Source organism: Panthera uncia, assembly GCF_023721935.1.
Source record: "Panthera uncia isolate 11264 chromosome B3 unlocalized genomic scaffold, Puncia_PCG_1.0 HiC_scaffold_1, whole genome shotgun sequence".
Taxonomy (NCBI): Eukaryota; Metazoa; Chordata; class Mammalia; order Carnivora; family Felidae; genus Panthera; species Panthera uncia.
The window spans coordinates 1,424,913-1,434,236 of NW_026057582.1; positions in this window are offsets into that span (position 1 = coordinate 1,424,913).

Below are 9,324 nucleotides of genomic sequence, written 5' to 3' on the forward strand. Positions count from 1 at the left end.
TGAGGGGCTGGGGGTCAGGCTTTATTTACCATGTGAACTTGGGATGGACACGGTCCTGGCCCTCCCCCCCCCCAAAAAAAAACAAACCTGGTTGTGCCTCCATTTCCATGTTCCTGTTCGAGTTCTGTGTGTCTGTTCTTGGGCTCCTCCTCTGAGCGGGTCCGGACACCTGCCGGGCCCCTGGTGCTGGGTTAAGTGAGCTCCTGTGTCCGCAGAGGCCACGGTTCACTCACCCTTTTGGGAAGCCACCCCCTGACCGCCCACCACTAGCATCCGAGGAACGGAGTTTGGGGTCCAGGCAGACCTTCTCCTCCAGGGCGTGGGGTCACACCAGGACTCCACCTTCAAACTGTGCAGGGGCCAGGGGGTGCCGGTCCCCAGGCCGCCCAGCCACTCTGCCATGTTTTCCTGTTCTGCTCTGACTGCATTTCTGCTGTAGCTCCCGATGTCCACACAGTCGTCTTGTTAACCATTTGTCACCTGTATGTAAGGGCCTGCTCTGCTTCTCCAGGCACTGGGGACTTGGCCCCGCTTTGCACTTAAACCCAAATGTGACCATCGGCACCTGTTCCCCCGGCCCCCAGGCGGCGCTGGTTTGTCGTAGACTCTGCTGCGTGGAGAGAAGCCGACAAGAGGCGTCAGGAGCCAGCGGCTGCGGAGGGAGAGGTGGTCGTAGTGGGAACATGTCTTGAAGCTTGGGTGTGAGGCCGAGACCAGAGTAAGGGACCCCTCAAGTTTTGGCCAGAGCTTCACTCTACTTAGGGATGCCGTTTTTGACCACATAGGGAAACCCTGGGGTGGGGATCGGTTTGGGGCCAGGAGGTAGCGAGGTGTGCTGGGGGCGTTACGTTTGACATAGCACCAGACAGCCCAGGAGAATTGAAAGCTGTACCTGCTGGAGTCATCGACGCAGGGATGACATGTAAAGCCATGATGAGGTTGCCTAGGAGCGGAAGCAGGGACCCTGAGGCCCAACCTGAGCCTGGCTCTCCAGCGGCAGAGGCCCGGGGAAGGGAAGAAGCTGGAGAGCCGGGAGAGAAGGTAGGGGCTCTGTACACCAAGCCCCAGGGCTTGACTGCAGGGTGGGGGGTGGAGGATGGGGGGTCAGGGGCTGACTGTGCCCTGAGCAAGACGGAGGCTCTGGGCAACTGGACCCCATCGTGGGGCAGAGGGGACAAAGCCCCACCAGAGGGCCACTTTGAAGGCCCGCTGAGCTCCCTGCTGCTGGAGGAACTGCTTCTCCCGCAGGGACTGGGCTCCCAGGCTCTGTGTTTAGGACGATGGTGACTGTGGGCCTCTCCCTGGGTGGGGGGAAGCTGTTCCAGGATCCCCCGAGTCTCCTCCACGGGGAAGGTCTCACCATGGCGTCAAGACTGGGAGCTGAGTCTGGGGGACCCGCACAGGCCCCCCACCCGCCTGTACCTGTTTTATTTCTCAAATGGTTCAAAGGAGCAGTTTCTCAGGTGCCAGGGGTCCTGTCCACACCCTCACTGGTGCCACCCTGTCCATGTCGGGTCAGAGACCCTCCCAGAGCAGGACCCAAGGCTCCCCGGGGGTCCCTGGCCCCCACTCAGGTCACCTTCTAGAGTTCAGTTCTCAAAGCGCAGCCCCGGTCTAGCCTCCTCACCCGGAGCCCGGGGGACACCCAAACCACCGGGCCCTTCCCCAGACCCCCTGACTCAGGAACTCGGGGGGCTTCTGGGGTCCATGCTCTACACGCTTTCTGGGGAATTGTGACGCAAGTCCAAGCTGCAGAACCCTCGGTCCAGGCCAGGGGCCAACAACCCATGACTCTCTGCCTGTTCCTGGAAATAAAGTTTTACGGCAACAGAAACACCCACGCATGTTCGTCCTGTGTGTGGGAGAGGCCAGGGGAGGACCGTGAGCAGGACCCCAGTGACCACACTTGGGTAACAGGCCAGCGGGGGTTCAAGGGAACCCGGCACACTCAGTCCGCATCGCGAAGCCACTCCCAGGCGCAGGCTTCCGCTCGCCAGGGATCACCTCCGCCTTGACGCTGGTGCCCCAGCAGTCCTAGCAGCTCCAGAGAAGCTCCGCGAACAGCAGCCACGCGTCCAGAGGGCACACCGGGTGCCACCACGTAGGCCCTGCTGATGGGAGCTGGCGTGGGCAGGACACCCTGGAGTCCTCCAGGAGACACAGGCCCACGCTCCCCGAGCCAACTGCTGCGGATGCCGGAGGCACGGCCCCTCCAGCCCCTCCATGCACGATGGGCCCTGAACAGACCCGCGTGGTGCTGACTGCGGGCCCGGCCCTGTCGCAAGCACCTTGCAAACCCTGCTTTATTCCTCATTCCCTGCACCGAGGCACATTCCCTTCCCGCTAGCCCAGTGAGGGAACTGAGTCACGGCCTGGGCCGCACGGCCGTGGGCTGCACGCGGGGCCCGTGGATGCCGTGTGGAAGCAGGCTGGCCCAGGCCAGGCCCAGGGGCCGCTCTGAGTAGCTGGGGTGGAAAGTGAGGCCGGTGGTCTGACAGGAAGCCTGCGGGCAGAGCAGGGAACAGAAAAGTGCACTGGGACCCGGGGCGAGTCCTGGAGGCAGAAGTCCAATCCGAGCCCCTAACTCGGTGACACAAGAGACCCAGCACGCCCCCCACAGCCCCTGAAGACGCAGTGTACCCGCTCCTCCCTATGACCCGCGGTCACTGGTGGGAGTGGACGCTGGGTGGAGGGCAGGTGGGGAGATGCCCCCAGACCCACCAACTGGGGGAGGGGCCTCCACCCCTGTGCCCACTGTGCGGTGACCTCAGGACGCTGTCCAGCGCCGCAGGGCGGCGGCGAGGAGGGGAGACACAGGAGTCCAGTGCAAGTTCTGCCTCAGGCCGCCCGGCTGCACCCCTCTGAACTTAAACACAGGGTGGCATCGAGCCACCCGCAGGCCTCCGGGAGGAGTCCCACCGGGCCCTGCAGGATCGAGAGGCGGCCTCAGCACCCTGTACGTCTTCAGTTTCTTTGTCCTTGGTGAAGACGGCCCCCTCAACTAACCCAATGTGTCTGGGGTTACTCTACTTTTCGGGCATGCGTATTCTGCCCCTCCAGCCAGGTTCGGCCGCACAAACGGTGCCCAGACCGAGCCCAGAGAGTCAGCGCGTGAGACTACACGTACGCCTGTTCTCACCAGCTGTGTGCCACCGGGTCGAGGCTGGTACCCGGCTGCCTCGGTCACGCAAGGCGGCGTGGCGGGCCCTCAAACAGGCCACTGGAACAGGACAGAGTCCAGACGCAAAGCCTCACATGCTGGCAGGTGGAGGCGCGACACCTGCCCACCCGGCGACCATGCGAGGGAGCTGTGTGCAGGGTGCCTATTAGGAGGCGCTCTTGGGAGGGAGGCGGGTGGGCCCGTAGTCCACTCCCAGATCTCAGCCAGCCCCGGGGCCTCTGGGATGACCTTCGGAGCTGTCGGAGTCAGAGCCAAGGTGCCTTCGAGCCCCGCGTGGATCAGTCACCGGACCCACACTTTGTCGGGAGCACAGTGTGATCGTGGGTGGGTGGTGCTTTTTCCTGCAGCAAATATCCCCAAAGAGGACCTGCCCACTGAGGGCCGTCGTCCAGCAGCTGGAGGGGGGCCCAGCAGTGTCACAGAGCCCTGCACCTGCCAGTGGGACAGGGAAGTCTTCAACGATCGAACCAAACGTTCACATTGGAACAAATAACCGCGGCCCTTATCTCCACACACACAAGCCAATCTGATACGGGCCATAAGCCAAACACAAATGCTGAGAGTATAAAATTCACAGAAGAAAACACTGAAGGATTTCTTTGTGACCTAGGGCCAGGCAAAGACGTCTCAGTTAGGAAACTCAAGGCATGAACCATAAAACTTTTAAACTGACGAAATAAACTTCATCAGAATCCAAACTGCTAGTCATCTAAAGACATTGATAAACAATGAATAGACCACATACAAAAACTCAAGATAGATTAAGACCTCAGCATAAGACCTGAAATGACAAAACCAGAAGCAAACTCGGGGAGAAGGTTCTTGACACTGGACTCAGCAGTGATTTCCTGGAGATGATGCCAAAGCGCAGGGAGCAAAAGAGAAGCCGGGTGACATCAAACTTAAAAACTTTTGTGCAAGGGGCACCTGGGTGGCTCAGTCCTTTGGGCCTCAGACTTCAGCTCAGGTCGTGATCTCGCAGTTTGTGAGTTCAAGTCCTACATCAGGCTCGCTGCTGTCAGCTTAGAGCCTGCTTCGGATCCTCTGTCCCCCTCTCTCTGCCCATCCCCTACTTGTGCTCTCTCAAAAATAAAACATTAAAAAAAACCTTTTGCGGTACCTGGGTGGCTCAGTCGGTTGAGCGTCCAACTTCAGCTCAGGTCATGATCTCACGGTCTGTGAGTTCAAGCCCCGCGTCAGGCTCTGTGCTGAGCATGGAGCCTGGAACCTGCTTCGGATTCTGTGTCTCCCTCTCTCTCTGCCCCTTCCCTGCTCATGCTCTCTCTCTGTCTCAACGATAAATAAAAACATTAAAAAAATAAATTAAAAAAAAACTTCTGTGCATCAAAAGGGAACTATCAACAGAGTGAAAAAAAGCAACCTATAGAATCAGAGAAAATACTTGTAAATCACTTATCTGACATGGAGTTCATATCCTGAATGTATATAAAGAATTCCTACAGGGGTGCCTGTGGCTCAGTCGGTTGAGTGTCCGACTTCGGCTCAGGTCACGATCTCGTGGTTTGTGAGCTCAAGCCCCGCGTCGGGCTCTGTGCTGACAGCTCGGAGCCTGGAGCCTGCTTCGGATTCTGTGTCTCGCTCTCTCTCCGCCCCTCCCCCGATCATGCTCTGTCTGTCTCTGTCTCAAAAATAAATTAAAAAAAAAATTTAAAAAAAAAGAATTCCTACAACTCAACAATAAAAATCAAATAACTCGGGTCGCTTGGGTGGCTCAGTCAGTTGAGAATCCGACTTCGGTTCAGGTCCTGATCTCGCGGTCTGAGTTTGAGCTCTGCATCAGGCTCTGTGCTGACAGGTCAGAGCCTGGAACCTGCTTCGGATTCTGTGTCTCCCTCTCTCTCTGCCCCTCCCCCGCTCACACTCTATTTCTCTCTCTCAAAAATAAATAAACATAGGAAAAATCAAATAAATTTTAAAAAAGCTAATTGGCAAAGAACTTGAATGGACATTTCTCCAAAGATTATATACAGTCAGTAAACATATGATAAGCTGTCCCCCACCACATGTCGTCAGAGAAATACAAATCAAAACCATGATGAGATACCACCCCACATCCATTAAAATGGTAACTATTAAACAAACAAAAACAAAAACAAGCGGAAAACCATCAGTGTTGGTGAGGATGTGGAGAAACTGGTGGCCACGGCAGAAAAGTAGGGAGCTCCTCAAGGTAACTGAAACCAGAGTTACCACATGATCCAGAAATCCCAGTTCTAGCTAATTATCCACAAGAATCCAAAGCAGCGTCTTGAAGAGATGTTCACCCACCCCTCCTGCTCGGGGCGGCACTGTCCGCGGCAGCCAAGAAGTAGAAGAGCCCAGAGTTCTTCATGGACAAGGGACAAAGAAGCTGTGGTCCATCCACACCACAGAACAGCGCTCACCGTTACCCGGGAAGCAAATCCTGACCCTGCTCCGACACGGACGAACCCCGAGGACACTGGGCCACGTGAAATCAAGCAATCGCAAACAAAAGACAAACGCCACGTGATTGTGTTTGTCTGACGGACCTAGAGTCGTCCCAGTGATAGAGACAGGAAGGAGAATGGCACGTAGGGAAGGGGAGGAGGTGTCTGATTTGCAAGACGACAAGGTTCCGGAGACCTGGGCCACAACAGGGTGAGCGCACCTACCACCGAAACACGGTTAAGCGGGTGCATTTTATGTGTTCTAAATGGGCAAGGACAGACCAGGAGAAAACATCCAGGAAACATCTCTCTGACAAAGGACCGTAGAAAACAACACGTGGGGAGCAAAGAGCCCTGCGACTCCCTTACAAAACCACAAACACCCCCCAGATGGTGCCCAAGGCCGCACAGATACTCACAAAGACCCGGCTACAGCGTAGCAGTGAGGAGTGATGTAAACAGAATTAACTACCAAGGGGGCGAGCAGCATTCTCGCGAACGCAGGCGGAGGGCACCCCGGCAAGGAACCGACGCGGAGGCCCCCTCTGCCGCCCCAGGATGAGGGTCAGGCCTCTCCAGAGACGGTGTGGGGGCCACTGAATGGCCCGAGCTGCGCAGGCTGGGATGACCGAGAGGCTGGCCGGGAAGCCACCTGTGGGGGGAAAAGCACCAGGGGCGGGAGAGCGGCCCCTCCTCCTTGTGCCCTCAGTGCCTCCCTTCCACCCCCCCGCCCCCCCCCAGCTCCAGCAAGGCCTAATGCCACTGGCTGGGGAAGCCGGTGGGTGGCTCCGCTGTGACCAAGGACAGCAGAGCAGGCAGATCGGGAGCTGAGAGAAGGCCGCTAACAACAGGAGTGTGGGCTCCAGCCACTTGGGCAACTCGGGTAGTTTGTTATGAACTTAGGCCACCACGCCCGCCGTGGTGACCCAGTAATACCACCACTGCTAGGTATTTATCGGAGGGAAATGAAAACACCTGGTAAGGACGACTCGGGGCGGCCTCGTTCATAATGGGCCCAACCTGGCGACAGCCCACGCACTCCCCCGCAGGGGGTATTAGGAGATCGGTGAACTCACACCGGGGAAAGTGGAAGAACAAAGGAGGGCCGGCTGCGGTGACGGGAAGGAACCTCAGAAGCGGGGCGCCCGGCAGAAGCAGCCGGGCACAGGCCGCCACCTCCCACGGCAGCCAGGCTCGACGACGGCGGGAAGGCCCACGGCGTGGCCGCGAGTGGCAGAGCCCACAGACGGTGCATCAGAGCCGCCCCCTCCCGTGTGATGTACCCCTCAAACAACCGTAACGGGGAGAACAGAACCTCCGCTTTGGGGCGATTCGAAAGCAGAGGAGGGGCCGCGGAAAGGCCCGGGGGCACCGCCGTCTTGCCCGGCACGGCCTCAAATCAAGTGATTTCGCGTCACCCTGAACTCACTATACCCCAGCAGCGAATAGCTTCTACACAGGCTTCCAAAAATGCTGGAAGAAGTTGTTTTGTTCTAATTCCTCGTCAATATTTCCAGCTCTAGTTTCTATCATTGATGGGGCATACCCACGACTAGCAGTTTTTCGCAAGCTGAGATTTCGAGGCGCTTCAAGGCCTGCCTGTGAAAACCAGGAGCTGCAGCCAGAGGGGAGTGCTGAGCCCGACGGCTCTCCGTCCCTCCCAGAGGGACACCAGCTGGCTCCACCTGCCTGGGTTTACTGAAACCCCTGAGCTGTGCGTCCCCAGCACTGCCACCGAATACAACTTCCGCAAGGAAATCTGATGTACGAGATCACACACCCCTTTCTAATTACAGGCCTTCGAAAGCGCAGCCTAATTCAGCATCCCACTAGTGCTGGCCTACTGTCTTTCAACATTAGGCCTTCTGTGAGGTTACAGTGACATTTTTCTTTTTTGCTTAAAAAAAAAAAATCTTTTCAAGTTAATGTCCGAAGGTAATTAATTATTCCAACACAAAAGCAAACCGGTACGAAAGCAGGATGCTATTTTTGTACCATGTCCCCACGTGCTCCAGAATTCTCTCTCCTGTGGCCCCCCAGTTTCCTAAGGAGCCTTAACTTGCTGTGAGGGGCTGGGTCAGCCGTGTCTTTCATTTTGCTTAAAGCAGAGGGGAAGCTCCATGGTGGAGAGAGAAGATGCTTAATAATACCTACTTGAGTTCTGAGGATAAAAGGAATTCTGGACTTTTCAGCATGGTGAGCGGGTGGTCAAGACGTACTCTGATCCGGGCAGGTCTGAATGAACGGGCTGGAAGCAGAAATTCGTGATCGCACGGGTCTAGGAGCCATCTAGGATACATCCATTTGCCGCGGTCTCATCTCATGATTTTTCATACTCCTTTGGCAACTTGGCGCTTTGTTGTGTATCCTTTTACCTTCGAAAGGCTTTTTTTTAGTACATACTGTACCCAACACGAATTCTGTTTGCCTTGTTGTGACATAAACCAAAATTAACAGAAGCTTTAAAGAGCTAATTTCTTGGGGCGCCTCGGTGGCTCAGTTCGTTAGGCATCTGACTCTTGATTTGGGCTCAGGTCATGATCCCAGGGACATGGGATCGAGTCCCACATTGGCTCTGTGCCGACAGCGTGGAGCCTGCTTGGGGTTCTCTCTCTCTCCCTCTTTCTCATACACACATGCTCTCTCTCGCTCGCTCTCTCTCAAAACAAATAAACTTTTTAAAAAAGGCTAATTTCGCTCCACGGCTGACAGGAAGCTGAGTCCTGCCACTATTCGTGGCAGATTCCTCCACCAAGGTGCTCTCAAGTCTGAAGAAGGCTGCCAAAGCCCCGGTCGTCAGGCCTGTGTTTCAGGAAAGCAGCAGGAAGAAACCCCAAAGGGCCCACTGCACATCTCCCATTGGATGATGGTCATTATCTAGAATGTGCCCTCCACGTGCTTCTCCAGGCTCCCACCCTCACCCAGACGTGCCTAAGCGCATGCACACACACGTACGCACGGCATCCTGGATTCCTGGTCCCGTAAATGAGGTATTCTGCACACGTCTGCCTCTTTCCTTCCCCACTGGCCACGCCCCATAGAAACCCCTTCAGGATAACAGCTAACTCTCACGCCGTTCTCCTCACGGCTGCACCCACCCCCAGATGTCGGCCGCAATCGTTAACATGCCCCCACTGGTGGGCATTCGCTAATTCTAGTATTCTACCAGGACACCGTGCGGCCGTCCTGACATGGGGAAGTCAACGGGGAGGCTGGGTTTCATTTTCACAGCTATTGCCAGACTGATTTCCAAAGAAGCCAAAACACTTCATATTTTACCAGCGCTGTGAGTACTTTTTCCTTCCACCTCCCCACCAACGACAAATGCTACAACTCTTCTGAAAATCTTGCCAGCCGGTCTGTGGGTCTAGAGCTCACGGATTTCTGTTTCCCTACCTACTGACAAATCTGGGCATTTCCATGTTTCTTGGCCATTAGGATTTGCTCTTCTATGGACATTCAGTTCGGATAATTACTGTTTTTCCGTTTGATCGTCACTCTTTGACAATTTCTTTAAAGGTTTCTTTATAATATATATTAACTTTGTCATCTACATCACAAATATTTTTACAGTCTATCCATCGATTGCCAATGTTATAGTATTTTTGCCATACGAAGTTTTTTAATGCTTCTACATTGATACTTTCTTGAATAGCTTCTGGTCTTGCAATCTGGTAGTTACTGAGGGTTCCCCCTCGGGGTGCCTGGGTGGCT